Raw genomic sequence first — 16060 nt, forward strand, 5'->3', positions numbered from 1 at the left:
GTATATGTGTTAGCTTTCCTTGCACCCCATTCCTCCCACCCTTCTCCAAGTTCCTTAAGATCTATATATTCTATATCCCCTTATGTTCCCTCTTCTGTTCCTCCACAATTGTTGTTGTTGTTTAGTCATTTAGTCGTGTCCGACTCTTCGTGACCCCATGGACCAGAGCACACCAGGCACTTCTGTCTTGCACTGCCTCCCGCAGTTTGGTCAAACTCATGCTGGTAGCTTCGAGAACACTATCCAACCATCTCATCCTCTGTCGTCCCCTTCTCCTTGTGCCCTCCATCTTTCCCAACATCAGGGTCTTTTCCAGGGAGTCTTCTCTTCTCATGAGGTGGCCAAAGTATTGGAGCCTCAGCTTCACGATCTGTCCTTCCAGTGTGCACTCGGGGCTGATTTCCTAATCAAACAACTGTGAAGGCAACCAGAATGGGATTCCTACCTGAAACTCCTACTGCAATTGGGTGCCACATTTCACGGGCAGTTCCTCCACACAGCTGATAGGAGGCAAACTTTGCCAAAGCTCGTTTAAGCTGGTCAAAGAGTTTGAGTGTGGGAGATCAAATAAAATGCCTTCCCTGAGGACAAGATAATTTCAGTAACTTGTGAGCCCACTTAATGTGGTTGTACCCTAAGGTGGCTAAATGCAGAAGGCAGGCCGCCTGCTCCTTTTATAGTGGGTAGGAGAGGGAATTTCAGCAAATGTACTTTGTCATGCCAGCGACTCCTGCTTAAATCCCCTCTCCTGCACAATGGTTATTAAGGTGTGGGAATTGTGTTCTCTGCTGTATGCAGCCAACCTACTAGGGTGGCCACTTGTACCTCTCCAGAAAAGTGAAAATGCATCAGTAATAAAAGGAAAATATTTGCATAAATATAAATAGAGAAGGCAGATTTATAAATAATTACTATAATTCAAATATAAATACAGATGACTGACCAGGTGGCCTTGTTTCTGCTACTCAGGAGCTAATTGTTGATTGGCAACTTCAGGATCCCCACATGGTTTGTGTATCTTTACACCAGACTTGGACCAGGCACCCTTTCAAATAGAGGACGGTCCTTTGTTAAGTAGGACCACATAGCTATCCTACATGGACCATCTGAGCTGCTCGGTGTCACAGGCAGAGTGATTTTCCTTGGCCTTATTTATGGCTCATGGCTGAAAGGCACAGTGCAAAACAGGAGTTGGACACCCTTCAAGTGCACACGCCTGGAATATTTTATTAGTGAGGATGCCTCGTGAAAATCCTAAGCTGCCCAGTGGTTTCCTCAGTTCTGCATTCTGGTGGGCTTCCTTCAGCAGTCTTCAGTCCAGCTTTAACCACAACATACATATTGTATGGTCCCGTCCCCCCATGGTGATGTTGATGACTTTGGTACTGAGAAACACAGCAAGCTGTCTTGCACTGAGTCAGACCATTGGCCTGCCTAGCTCAGTACTGTAATATCTACACTCCTGGGGGTTCTCTTGGGTTTCAGACAGGATTCTCCCAGCTCTCCCTGGAGATTGAATTTGAGACCTTCTGCAGGCAGGCAAAGCAGATGGTCTGCCGTTGAGCTACAGCCTCTCCCCACCAGACTGCAGCCCAGTAGCAGATCTCAGCACATCAGTTGAAGACTGAAGGCCTATCCAAAGCTCTTCACATGAAGTGACTGCTTTTGCTAGTTCCTAGGAGGCTGGGGAGTTTTTTTGCAGAGGGATGTTACATGGCATGTTACAGAGAATTGCTCGGAAGACTCTGGCACCTCTTGTCTTAAATACCAAGGATCTATACTTTCAAGAGTTATCTGCTCCAAATGTATTCAATAATGGGCCTCCCCAGACTTCAGCCGTCCCAGTTTTCAAGGCCTGCGCCTATGCATGTTTCCTCAGAGTCTCACCCAGTTCCATGGGACCTCTTTCCAAGTAAGTGTGACCCAACTTGCACCCTAATGATCTACTTTCTTGTCAGTTGGACTGGCTGATCCTTGTTCTGTCTGTGACCCTGAGAAACCATTGCTCTCTTTATTTGCTGTTTTCAAAAACAGGTTTTCCCCTCTCTCAAAAAAGAAAAAGAAAAAAAGACAAGTTTGTCTACTGTGCATAGACCAGGCCTGCAAGTCACATGAATCTATTTGGCTCCTGGCCAGGCCACAGTATGCAGGTGGTGAACTTTGTCTTCTGTTTGAGGGGCAACAAGGTCAGTCATCACAGACATTGCTGGGGTCTCAACAGCACTCTGAGCCCAGATCCCCTGTCAGTAAATTTTTGGGGTTTTTTAATGTTTTAAAAAGAGAAGGAAAGCAGCAGAAAATCTAGGGCCTGGCTCAAAATACCTCTTGCTTGCCCTCCCCCAACCTGCTTCACAATGCCCCTGTCACTTTAATGGACTTTCTATCTCTATTCAGTGCTGTAGCAAACATACCCTCTTCATGACAGTCGTCTTTTTGTTGACTCTTTTTTTTTTTTCAAAGGCTGTGCTAAGAATGATCAGTGAGGGGAAATGTCCTACATTTTGTTTAATTGAGCTTTAATATGCAGCATGCGCTTTCTAGCTTAGTTTTCCTTGGCACATGATTTAGTCGTTCTTGGCATGCAAAGCTACACAACCTGCTTTTCAGATTCTTGAAAACTGCCGTCTTATCCCTGCTTCGTTTTCTTTTCTCTTTAAGCTAAATATGCCTGGTTCCTTTTAACCACTTTGTGTGCGCGTCAAACCCTGCTCCATCCTTACCAGGGGTGCTTCCAGATAGGAATATATTGTGGAATCAGTGCCGCTCATGCACAAATGTTTTTCACAGCAACCACAACAATGTCATCATCAAATTGCTAGCATGCACTTTGTTTGCATTTAATCTCTGTTTCCCTTTAATGCAGAAAATCCAATAAGTAAAAATAAGCTGTTATACATCCAAAGATACCACTGGCGTGGGAGCTCATTAACACATATCTTGGGGGGGGGGGGGCAGTTTGTCTCTCAAACCCTTACTTCTGTTTGCTCCTCGGTTTGGTTCTGAGCGCAAGACACTTTGTTTCCAGTGGCCCAAATGGTATACATGTGTCAATCTACATTGACTGCAGCATGTTGAAGCCACATCCAAATTTCAACAACTGTTACCTCAAGCACATGTGAGGGATTACCTCAGAGACTGTGATTGTACAAGATCAGTCTTTTTTAAAAAAAATAATACAGATGTCTTATGCAAGACCTCTCACTCTTGCACAAGTCTTGTATAATTCATGTAAATATCGCCCTTGTGCAAACCTCAGCATTTTTTTTACAAAAAGGAAATGGATATTGTTCTCCTCAAAAACCACCAGCCTCCTTCTTGCCCACTATGAACTTTGATAACTAGGGTAGGTAACATCTGCTTTTGTACACTTCCTGTGATATCTATATATAGATAAAGATATATATAGTGTGTTTAAGCATAGGTACATAAATACATGTGAACATGTTCAGCATGGGAAAAAGTAGCAGAGGACAGGAAATGAGTGAATGAGAAGGACAAATGATACCACCCAGGTAACATTCTGTCATGGTTTGGCCACTGGTGTGGATGACAAGCAATGGAATAGCAAGGAATATCCACGACGGGGGGGGGGGGGGGGACGACATCAAGTGTTTGTGGAAACTAAGGTTACTTTTACTTCCAGACCTGTTGAATGAGCATTCATCCTGAATTGTTTGTAGACAGATTAGACAATGTTAGCTATTTAATGAGCACTCATCCTGATTTGTTTGAGGATAGATTAGACAATGCGTCAAGCAAGCGTGTTATACCACACTTTCCAGCGCATTTTTCCTGTCACTTTCCTCATTTCCCAATCTTTCAGGCAAGCGGGTTTCTTTCGCAAGAGTTCCAGCTTTAACTGCCAGCCTGAGTTTGCTGGTCTGTGACTGAATCCCACCCCAAAATGCTGACAGTCCGAAAGTGCTCTAACATACCAAGTGTGCACCCAGAAAAAATAAACTATTAGGAGCTTAGCTCTTGTAATATAAGGCTCCTGTTTGGAAACACTCTAGATCTCCACGTTGTCTGTGTCGTCTTTTAAGTGTGGCAATCAAAACTTAGCATCATATTCCAGTTTGTTCCAGTTAAGGCCTTGACAATGCAGAGTAGTCCATCCTGAAAGCTGCCACCCAGTCACATTTTGACCAGCCAAACAGCTTTTAAATACAGTGGTACCTCGGGTTCCATACGCTTCAGGTTACAGACTTCGCTAACCCAGAAATAGTACCTCGGGTTAAGAACTTTGCTTCAGGATGAGAACAGAAATCATGCTCCAGCGGCGCGGCAGCAGCAGGAGGCCCCATTAGCTAAAGTGGTGCTTCAGGTTAAGAACAATTTCAGGTTAAGAACGGACCTTGGGAACGAATTAAGTACTTAACCCGAGGTACCACTGTACACTGAGCCTTTTACATCCAATATGGCTGACTCATGCTTGCGAATGGCTACCTGGCTTATCACATTAGTAATGTGGGAATTGCCATTAGGCAACTGGGCCAGAAAGTCTATGTCAGTTGGAAGGAGGATGGGGTCTTGTTTTGTTTGTTTGAAAACATCAGTGTCCCACAAATAAATATAGATTTACTTATTCCATTTATAGCCAGACTTTCCTCCAAGGAGCATGCAGAGTTCTTACCCACACCCACAATTTTATCTACAGAGCGACCCCGTGAGATAAATTACAATGAGAGATAGTGCTTGTTGGCTTAAGGTCCCCCAGTGAACTTTGTAGTTGAGTGAGGATTTCAACCTGCGGGTCATAGGAACACAGGATGCCGAACCAGACCGTTGCTCCATCTAGCTCTGACTGAGAGCAGCTCTCCAGGGTTGCAGGCATAGGTCTCTGCCTGCTGGGCCTGGAGGTGTTGGGGATTGAACCTGGAGCAGATGCTCTAGCACTGAGCCACAGTCCATCACTCAAAGCACCACACCTCCCTGGCTCTTGTTTTCTGTGTAGATATACTGAGGTGTAGCAGGTAGGGACCTGCTGAAGAATAGTCTCCTTTGAAACTTTTTTCTTTGGAAGGTTAATTTACACAGTACACATAAACTTGGCTTCGACACATTGAGATTATCATCACATGCCTGGGCTCCTTGCCAATGCCAGTAAAATACAGCAGTAGAAAAGGCATGATTACAGGCACGCAGTCGAGTTGTTTGGGGAAGTATGCAAACAGTTACCAAAGGCTTATGTTTTCTTTCTGGCCTGGCCACTTATTAGTGCTACCTTGCCTTCGTCCTTTAGTTGCCCAGCCTTCACAGCCACTGGCCAAGAGTAAGAGCCTCAGCCCGGCATGAGTGCAGCGGAGGAAGCTGCCGTATCTGAAGTCAGACTGCCACTCTGTCTAGCTGTTGACACTTGACTGGCAGCAGCTTCCCAGGGCTCCAGATCTACCTGACATGCCAGGGGTCGAATCTGGGACCTTTCGTGTGCAGAGCATATATTCCACCGCTGGGCTATGGTGCTTCCTCAAAAGCTGGTGGCGAGTTCACCTTCAGCAGAATTAGGATGGCAGATGCAGAATACCAGTGGGGCAGGACTGCTGTGGTGCCAGAGCATCCCCGCTTCTTGATGCCCACCAGAAATCAAGGCCTTGCAACTGCACTAATAGGAACGGATTTGCCATTTAAGAATTCAGTTCATGCATCCGATGAAGTGGGCTTGAATCTCCTAAAGCTTATACCATAACAGACTTGCTGATTTTTAAGGTACTGCAAGAGAAGTGAGCTTAATTTTTGAGTCATTTCAGTTGTATCCCATATCCTGCACGCAGCGTTGTTGACAGTAACCTGCCCCTTTCGCAACAGTGACATGTTGCTGCCTTATACCACTAATTCATTATTATTAGCATTACCTGAAAATCCCATTGGCTGGGTCTTTAGACCTGTGGCCCTCCTGATTTTGTTAGTCTACAGCAGACATAGGCAAACTCGGCCCTCCAGATGTTTTGGGACTACAACTCCCATCATCCCTAGCAGCGGCGTAGCATGGGAGTGCAGGGGGGCCGGCCGCACCGGGCGCAACATCTGGGGTTAGGGCAAATCCACGGGTTAGGGGGCACAAATTACTTGCCTTGCCCCGGGTGCTGACAACCCACGCTACGCCGCTGATCCCTAGCTAACAGAACCAGTGGTCAGGGATGGTAGGAATTGTAGTCTCAAAACATCTGGAGGGCCTAGTTTGCCTATGCCTGGACTACAGCTCCCATCAGCACCTGCCAGCACTGCCAATGGCAAGGGGTGATGGGGATAGTAGTCAAACAACATCTGAGTACACAGGTTCTAGACAGTTTCATTTTGGCTTTGAAAAATATGTCCACATATTGCAGTGTACTTCACTTTTGACTTCCATAAATTTCCCTTTATGATTTACTGCCCAAAGCTCTGGTATAAGTGAGGTTGGTTTGAATTCTAATCCTGTCTTCTAAATGTTTACAGTTTTATGCCACGTTCAAGTGGGTGAGTAAATCCCTCCCAATCTTTCAGAAGCTCATCCATCAGTGGATATGTTGAAGGTCATTGAACTCAGGACCAGGTAACTCCTCCCAACCAGACGCTGATTCATTACCTGTTTGGGTGTGGCTTTCCAACCAGCTGAGCTGCATTATAACACCTTCCAAACCGTGTTCCTTTAGTTGACGCTTAAGTACATCAAGTGGAACGATGTAAACAGCTTGCTTTTCTCAAGATCTATTACATTATCCTTGCCCACACAGTTGTGACAGACAGAAACTATATTGGCTTTGCATAGTTGTTGTTTTTGTAATATGAAGTGCATTTCCTGATGAAGATTTCTATGCATTTACCAGCTGCATGGTGGTGAGGAATTCAACAAGTGCTGTTTTCCTAAGAAAAATCTAAATCTGTTGAACTTCTCAGTGCCAGGCAGGTATTAAAACCACCAAAAGGAAAAGAGGCAGCAATCCCCTTGCCAAAAGCAAATTAATGCTCAAGACTAGGGCAAGGATTTTCTCTCACTGTCTATCCTGACGTGTTTAATTGCTAGGAAGAGGAGCCTGTACTTGCTTTCTCCCTTGCTCTGGTTTTCTCATGCCTTACAATTCTTAAATGAGCAATGTTGGGCAACTGGATTTTTGCATTGCTGGGGGTTGGACTAGATGACCCTCGTGGTCCCTTCCAACTCTGCAATTCTGTGATTCTATGATTAAACCATAGCCATATACTTCAGTTTAAAGCTGTTCTACGATCAAAGTTCTGCTCTCCCCCCAAAATCCTGCAGACAATAGTTTTGTGAGAATACAGATAGGCTGTGAGTTCCCTAGCTGAGAGCCAGTGACTATGAAATTCGTTTGAATTTGGGCTCATTCACACAGTCTTTGGAGCCTGTAGTAGCAGTGTTTTTATAGTCAGTGGCTGACTCAACCTCTATGTTCTCTCTGCCCGCTCTCTTAATACCATTAGCTTACCTGCTGTGATGTCACGGAGAGTCTGCAAAAACTTTGAATTGGGCAACAAGGCTTTAAAATTTGAAAGCTAAGGTCCCCAAGCATCTTTTGCTAAGCTATACTGCTTGAGTACTGCTTAGCTGACAGAGGTTCTCCAAGCACACGTTATTGGTATAAATTACATACTACACAGGCACAGATAAAATACACAACACATTTGCCACTTAGGGAATGTGGTAAGGTCACACAAACAATATCACTAAGTGAGTATCTGGTTTGGCCTGGAAAAGCCTAATCAAGGCCCAGCTCTACTGCTGAATCTGGTGTAGGACCTTTGGAAAGTTCCAAACTCTCAGCCTTATTCTCCATGTTTGTAAATTGGGAAAACGGAAAACAACTTACATACACGCATCATTTTTATTTGTATAATTAAAATCGTGCTCAAGGTGGCTTACAACATAAAAAAATACATAATATCAAATGTAACAAAAGTAACAAAACAATCGACAAAATATCAAAAAGGGCAAAACCAAACTGAACAATTTCCACATAAATCATAAGTTCTAAAATAAAGGTACAAAAATTTAATATCAATAAACAAAAACCAAAACACATGTCAACAAAACAACATAAACAACACTGCAGCCCAACACCTACCTCTGCATTGTAATTAATTGCTTTTAGCACCCATATTACAGACTGGGCTGAGAAGAGTAATATATGGTCGGAATATACACAATGCTCCCACCTAGCTGAAGCTGGGCCTGGTCAATGCCTCAGAACCACATGTAAGCTGCTTTGATGGAAGAAATACAACAAATAAAGACAAAAAACACAACACCCCTGCAGTGTAGTTCACTACTATAACCTTGCTGAACATTAGAAGACTATGTTGAAATATATTAGCTTTTATAAGCCCTGCAATGTGATTTTTCAGGCTAGAGGAGGGGTTACTTCAATCGCACCCTCAAATATCCTCCCCAGCAACCCAGCAGTCAGTTACATGGAGACTCCATAAACTTTGCATACAGACGGATTGCACCTGGGCATATTTCCAAAAAAGGTACCTCAAGTGAGACTCCAAGTTAGAGCAGGAATGCTATCGAGTATACTATTAATTTTCAAATCCCTCAGCTTCCAGGTGTGGTAACATGCACATATCAGGGATACGCCACAACATTTTGTTGCAGGGCCCTGCTGGTATGGCTGCTCCTCCGTCAAACCCCCATTATGTATAAACAGGTTGTTCCATATGGTCAGCTGCCCGCTTTTAAAACGATTGACACTGATAATAAGCAAATAAATACACCGTGCGACCTGAATCTTGCAGGAGGCTGGCAGCTTATGAGATTGGTACAGTTGGCAAGCCCCTCTGGCTTAGTGGTGAGTGACTCCGTGACCCCGAGTTGGGCCGCTGCAGCAGGCAGCAGGAGTTAATTCCTCCCTCGTGCAAAACCGGATGTTTCAAGTGAGGGAGGATTTCATTCACCTCTGGCAAATGCTCCCACCTGGGCTTAAAAGTCTGGCAGGCACAGGAGGAAGCTGGTGAAGGAACTAAGCAACCCCTGTGTGCATGCATGCACGTACACACACACACACACACAACCCTTCCCAGCCCACGCCATCCGCCCGTTCCCAAATCGGAGCAAGGTGAGCACTCCAAGGGGCTCCCCCCCCCATCAGCTTTGATCCTGGGGCGGCCGGAGGGTGCAAGAGGAGTGGAATAGATCCGGCTCTGGTCTGCTGTTCCTGGCTGCTTGCCACTTGGTGCCAACACGTTTCCAGGCTCAAAGCCAGTTCCTTTTGGACTCATACACCACCACCCCCTTCCCCAAATTGCCATGGAAACCATCCCCACAGCGAGGCCTATCCAGATTCCCTTCCTCATCCACCCTTTCGAAAGGTTCTCTCTCCCCCACCCTACCCCCCGCATGAGAGGCCTTCCCTCAGCGGAGGACCCCCTTGTCAAGTCGCTGGGAAGCCCCAGGGCCAGACCTAAGCTGAGAAGAATAGGATAAGGGGGCTGCTGTTTGTCGAGCCTGCCAGCCCCACGCCTTGGCAGGCCAGCCCTGGCGCACAATAGGGCATTGAGAAGTCTTTTCGCTCGCTCTCCTGCGCGCACACACACCCCTTCATAGCGCTTGGCATCAGATCTTTTGTTCTCTTCACTGGGAAAAGTCGCCTTACCCAGAGCCCTGGCTCGGTGACCAGCCAAAGCCTCACACGGGTGGGAGGAAGTCGGGAACGGAGGATCTTTGCAAGGGCAGCTGCTAACTGTTCCCTCCGTTGAGAGCCGGCCCTTGCCTTGCTGTGCCTGTTGAGAGAGGTTCGAAAGCAGAAGCTCAACAGGTGAAGTTTTCCTCAAGAATACACCTGTTGAATTGCTACCTCTTAAGGGCTTGGCTGTTCAAGGCATAGAGAGATTTGCCTCCTCACCCCCCCCCCCAGCATTACTCCTCAAAGAGATCCGTCCCATGCCCAGCAAAAACAGAGGATCTCATAAGGGTGCAGGCATAGGCAAACTCGGCCCTCCAGATGTTTTGGGACTACAATTCCCATCATCCCTGACCACTGGTCCTGTTAGCTAGGGATGATGGGAGTTGTAGTCCCAAAACATCTGGAGGGCCGAGTTTGCCTATGCCTGGGTTAGGGGAAAGGCCTCCACATTATCTGCACTGCATAAGGCAAGATATTATCCAGCGACTCCCTAAGTGATTATGCTCTCTGTTAAATATTTGGATCTAGAATATCCCTTGGGGCACGTCGCTTCTTCAACATATTTTCACTCAAGGAAGCATGTCTGTTGTGGACGGAACACCAAGAGAGCAAGAATTATGTATAAATAAGCACATTCCTGTACTCTGTGTTAGAGTACAGCTACCACTTGCCGGGTCTGTGCTTCCAGTTATTAATAAGGATTAGAATCCACCTATGTAGGAGTTAATTGCCAAAGTCTGAAAGAGCTGCTTTCTATCCCTCTTTCACTATTAAAGAGTGCTTAAAAGGTATTCAGGAGTGGTTCATTGGGACGGGATCTTAAAATCACTTGACACGGAGTCCTGGCTCCCAGACAGTTTCACTCTTCAAATAATTAACGGGCATCTTGTAAATGCTTGTTGAGAACAGGGCACATCAGGGCTGCTGCATCTTATTCCCACCCCCTGGCAAAAGCTCCTCTTTCCTTCGTGATTGTTAAAAGCGTAGGAGCACTGCTCTCCTTTGCGTCGGACTCACCCAGGCTTAAATGGAGCTCAGGAGTGCCAGGTCAAAGACCTCGACCCTCCGCTGGGAATAGGGAGAAATTAAACTTAGTTCATATTTAAAGGAGGACCTCCCACCTCATTCTCTCTCTTCCCCCAAAAACGCATGAACACAAGAACAGCCATACACTTCTCCAAGTTTTGCAGTGCCTGCTAGTAATGTATACCAAAAAGGCATAGACCAGCTAGGACGAAGCATGCATAAAAATGAATAGATCGGTGAAAACAACGTATCAAAAATGCATTCGATTGGGGAAAACTGCTCTGCAATAATGTGTATAATAGGCAAAATTGCATCCCAACATAATAACAACAATAATAATTTTTTTATTAATAAATAAATAAATAAATAAATAAATAAATAGATTTATTATTTACACCCCTCCCATCTGGCTGGCTTTCCCCAGCCACTCTGTGTATATTAAGAAATGATTATATTAGGATAAAAATTCATAGTAAAATGCTAGTGAATTTTCATGAGGAATTAAAAAAAAACACAACAACCTGATGTGGGAATGTGGGAGCACTGAACTTAAAGATTGCAAAAATGAAAAACTGTGAGAAATCGAAATTGGCAGATTTGCCCATCGCTGTCCTTCATTTTCTTCACTTAACCTTGTAGGCTAATGGACCTCAGTTATTTACTTATTTCATAAAATTTATACACCGCTTGGCTGTAAAAAGAGTCAAAGTGGTTTACAAAAGATAAAAGAGTAAAATCAAGAAAAATGGACAACCCTAGTTAGACATGCCCATTAATTTCAATGGGTCTCTTCTGATTATGCCTCACATACAACCCACTGGGGCTTGATAGAAGGAGGATTTCCCACCCTTGCGATAGGTTCATACTTTCCAGCCTGCAGATGCTAAAATAATAAGCCCGTTATTTAATCTGGAACAATTTACTGTCACCTGTTGCCATATTAAAACCACGCACCCCTATGTGGATATACGACCCTCATTTTATAGGAACACACTGGAAGGGTTGGGGAAGAATACACCCACAGCAAAGTGATTAAGAGGAGCCGAAATCTAATCCATGTCCAGTACCTTGGTGTTACACTGTGTACCCCTTGTCTGCCAAACCACCCACCATGATGCATAGCTAAGCCCAACGTTACCAATCCAAGCTTGGAATAGAGCCCTGGAGTCCACACACACACACACATACACACAAAAACACCTGCACTACCCACTAGGTCACACTCTCCCATCCCAGGGAACTCAAGGGATGAATTTCCCATCTTTCCTTCTGTTGACCCCACTTCCTCCTGTTTCATCCAAGTGCCCAGGGGAGTTTCAAGCATCTCGCTGCCTCCCACTCTTTCTCCAATAAAAATGCCCCTTTTTGTGCCTTGGGAACAGATGGGCCCATGTAGACCAGAGGAGGGATTAGCTCTGCCCATTGCCCCGCGTGGGGGGTTATGTGTGTTTGGGGCCCCATTTTAAAGTGCTGGTGTCTCCCACGCCCCATGCCTGCTCTGGTGTCTCTTTAAATCAATCCTTGTTTCCCTCACATGCTCTGCCAAGTGTCCTATTTTTAGAGACGCTCCTTGTCTCCGATCCGACCCCCCTCGACTTGTTTTGCAGCTTCCCCTGCCAGCCTCTCTGAGCCTGAGCCAAGGGGGTGGGAGAGGCCAGTGCCAACCACATTACCCACCTTAACGCTGCCCCCTCCGTCTCCATGTCTCTGCATCCCACCCTCCACGTGTCCCTGCAACACTGGCCAACTGCCAGGAGGTCCACCTCGAGGGCTGGATCTACTGCACACACAGCCCGTTCCCCAGATAGCCCTTGGCTGCTCCCTCTTTTCCAAATGTAGCCCAAGCCACTCACTCTTTACTAAGGACTGCTTGCACGCCCTGCTTCCTCTCAAATCCGCCAGGGAGGAGGTTCCACCACAAACCATGTATTGTTGTGTGTCCTGTAGAAACCAGAGGCCTTCTCTTTTCTTCGGGTGCTCCCCTTTGGAGCTAAAGAGCAAGAGGAGGAGGGGGAGAAAAGAGCAGAATCCAGCTGAGGCGGGCTTCTGTTGCATTGCAGGCCAGGAACAAAATGTCCCAGAAGCGAGTCCAAGAAGAAGAGAAAAAAGTGGGGTGGAAGGGTGCGAGGAAGAGAGAAAGAAGAGCGAGGCATTCTCTCCAAAGTCTAGGTTGGTGTTTCCGAGAAGAGACTCAAAGGTCCAGATCCAACTCCAAAATTGGATGTTGACAATGAGAGGCAGGGCCGCCCCTACTACTAGGCTTATCGGACACATGGCCAAGGATTTATTCCCCGCTGGCTGGGTGTTGCCATTTGGGTTTTCTAACTCAAGTGCCAAAATATCTAGATGGCCTCTAGTCCAGCGTTCAAATTACAGAAGGGATGGAGGGGTATTTTTGTGGTAGCCCCCTTAGCGACACTTCTGTAAAACTGTGGGAGTGCTTGATTCAGATAAAATTAAAGGGAAATCAAAGGGTGGGCCTTGTGGATTTCATCAAGTCCAGCTTCCCCACCACCAATAATTCCAGCCCTGCTCCCATTGCTAGGGGTGCTCATTTGCAAACCAGCTTTTGTTTAAGTGCTTGACATGTTTTATATTGTTTTTAGGTCTCATCTCATCCTGTGGCATTTTATATGAATGTGTCATTTACAAATATTCAAATAAATAAAAATAAACATCCACTTCCTTCAGAAAAAAAAATCCAAATATTGTGTGCGTTCAGACCTCTCAGAATCTTCAGTGATGGACCGGGAGACATGAGGGTCACCTGCGTTTATACTTTGTTACTGAGTGAGCACTGAGAAACCAGTCATGGCAACTCAGCAGCACAGCGCTGATTGTGTGAACTGCCTACACTGAAAAGTGTTTGGTTCAAAGAGTGTCTGGTGTAGGCAACCTCTTTCTGTAATGGAGACGATGAAGGCTTATTAATGAGGAATTTTTACATTGACTACTTCAGCTCATAGCGACTTACGGTGAAGAAAAATCTTCCTTAAAAATTATAGCACAAAATAAAACTTCAGAAGAATGATAATAAGCACAAACTCCCTGGCTTAACAACCAAGTTCCAACCCACCATGGCTTACTGGTTCAGTGTAGTAATTCACAGACTGTGTGCCATGAAACAACTGCCACAGTGATAATTATTAAATAACGAGGGACTTTTTATGAGCCTGAAACACCCATTCACAGGGGAGGCTGCCCACTGTCTCTCTGTATGATTTACTGCTCTGGCCTTGCCTTCTTTAAATCAAGCTTCTCATGGAAAGGAGTCAGGGCTGGAACAATAAATTCTGCTGCACCTCTGCATCGGAAGGTGTACTCCGTTGTGGACAGATGCAACAAAATTAGAGGAAGCTGCCTGCTGCATCTCTGTGTAACACAGTGCTCTGAGCCTTCCAGTCAGAAAACTTGCTCAGAAAAGTGACTGATACAGAATCACAGGGGTGCTCTCCGCTACAAGTAGTTCATTCTCCCTCTTAAAAACCAAACTCTTCTCAGGTACAAGAGTAGAATGTGCTTATTTCAATTCAGGTAGAAAAGTGTTCCCTTCAATTTCTCAGGAAATTGCTGGCTTGCTAAAAAGCCTGCTGAAAGGTATAAAGCCTTACATTGTTTTCTGAGGAACAACAGTGAAGAGTATTTGCTCACCTCAGGAGGAAGTGAATTCCATGAGGCCACTACAGTGATGTTCCAGTCCTCACTTCTTTCAGCGATGGGGCCTTCTGTTTGGTGGGGATATGGGAAAGAGAAAAAGAATGGGACCACATCCCAGGTGTTTTCATACCAGATACTTCATCCCTCAAGTGTCAAACAGCTCTTTGTGAACTTGCCCACTGCCAGATATATCTATATCCGTATTTGTGTGTTTCTAGATGCTTTGGTAACAGAGGCAGGAAGCCCCCAAGATGGTAAAAATCTAAACTAAATAACTAACAATTCCCTGCCCTTTTATGGTACCCAGAACTCTGCTGCTAAAGTCAGGCTGTCTTGTCCCGGGGTCTGGTGTCCTCTGAGGCTGAGATCTGCATTGTTCCATAAACCTGGAATGCTGACTGAAAGGAATATGAGGTTGAATCATTTGAATTCTAAACTTTTAAATACGTAATTTGCACCGTGACGCCACTGCTACCAATCCTCAGAATGCTTCAAATGGGCTTTTAATATGGTTGCTTCATTGGACTTTTGTTCATGTCATCTTGATCTCTTTTTTGTGGTAATAAACCTTGCAAATAAAAAAATTATGAAAAAATGAGGTATACGTTTGTTTTGTCACGCTTTAAAAAGAATTCGCTACATACGATACACTCTTTGTGCTAAGTTCCCAATGCGAGTGACGCTGAGGCTCCACAGCTGCCCTCAAAACCTACTGCCTGCAATCTCAGATATGTGGCGGCAGGGGTGAAGAGGGAGCTGGTCCTAGTTACTCACTAGTGAAGGGAAAGCATTTTTCGCATGCTCAGGGATAATGCATATACCTATGAAATCATGTAGGCCAGGCCTGATCCCATGCTACAGTCAAGATGAGACATGATTTGGGGCTAAACTCCACCGGACTTCAAATGTGTCTTTGCAACAGTGGCCTTTGATACCATCAACCATAACATCCTTCTGAACCGTCTAGAGGGGCTGGGGGCACTGTTATACAGTGGTACCTTGGGTTAAGTACTTAATTTGTTCCAGAGGTCCGTTCTTAACCTGAAACTGTTCTTAACCTGAAGCGCCACTTTAGCTAATGGGGCCTCCTGCTGCTGCCGTGCCACCACCGTGCGATTTCTGTTCTCATCCTGAAGCAAAGTTCTTAACCCAAGGTACTATTTCTGGGTTAGCGGAGTCTGTAACCTGAAGCGTATGTAACCTGAAGCGTATGTAACCTGAAGCGTATGTAACCCGAGGTAAAACTGTACAGTGGTTCCACTCCTTTCTCCTGGGACGTGTCCAGAAAGTGGTGTTGGGGGATGAGTGTTCAGACCCCTGGGCTCTCACTTGTGGGGTGCCTCAGGGTTCCATCCTCTCCACCATGCTTTTTAACATCTACATGAAGCCACTGGGAGAGATAATCAGGGGGTTTGGGCTGTGTGTTCATGAGTATGCAAATGATACCCAGCTCTACCTGTCTTTCAAATCAGAACCAGTGAAGGTGATGAAGGTACTGCTTGAGTGCCTGGAGGCGGTTGCAGGATGGATGGCGGCTAACGGATTGAAGTTTAATCCTGACAAGACAGAAGTACTGTTTTGGGGGGATGGGGCGGGTGGGTGTGGGGGACTCCCTGGTCCTGAATGGGGCAACTGTGCCCCTGAAGGAGCAGGTGTGCAGCCTGGGAGTCATTTTGGACTCACAGCTGTCCATGGAGGCGCAGGTCAATTCTGTGTCCAGGACAGCTGTCTACCAGCTTCATCTGGCACACAGGCTG

The sequence above is a fragment of the Podarcis muralis genome, chromosome 13 (assembly GCF_964188315.1).
Source record: "Podarcis muralis chromosome 13, rPodMur119.hap1.1, whole genome shotgun sequence".
NCBI lineage: Eukaryota > Metazoa > Chordata > Lepidosauria > Squamata > Lacertidae > Podarcis > Podarcis muralis.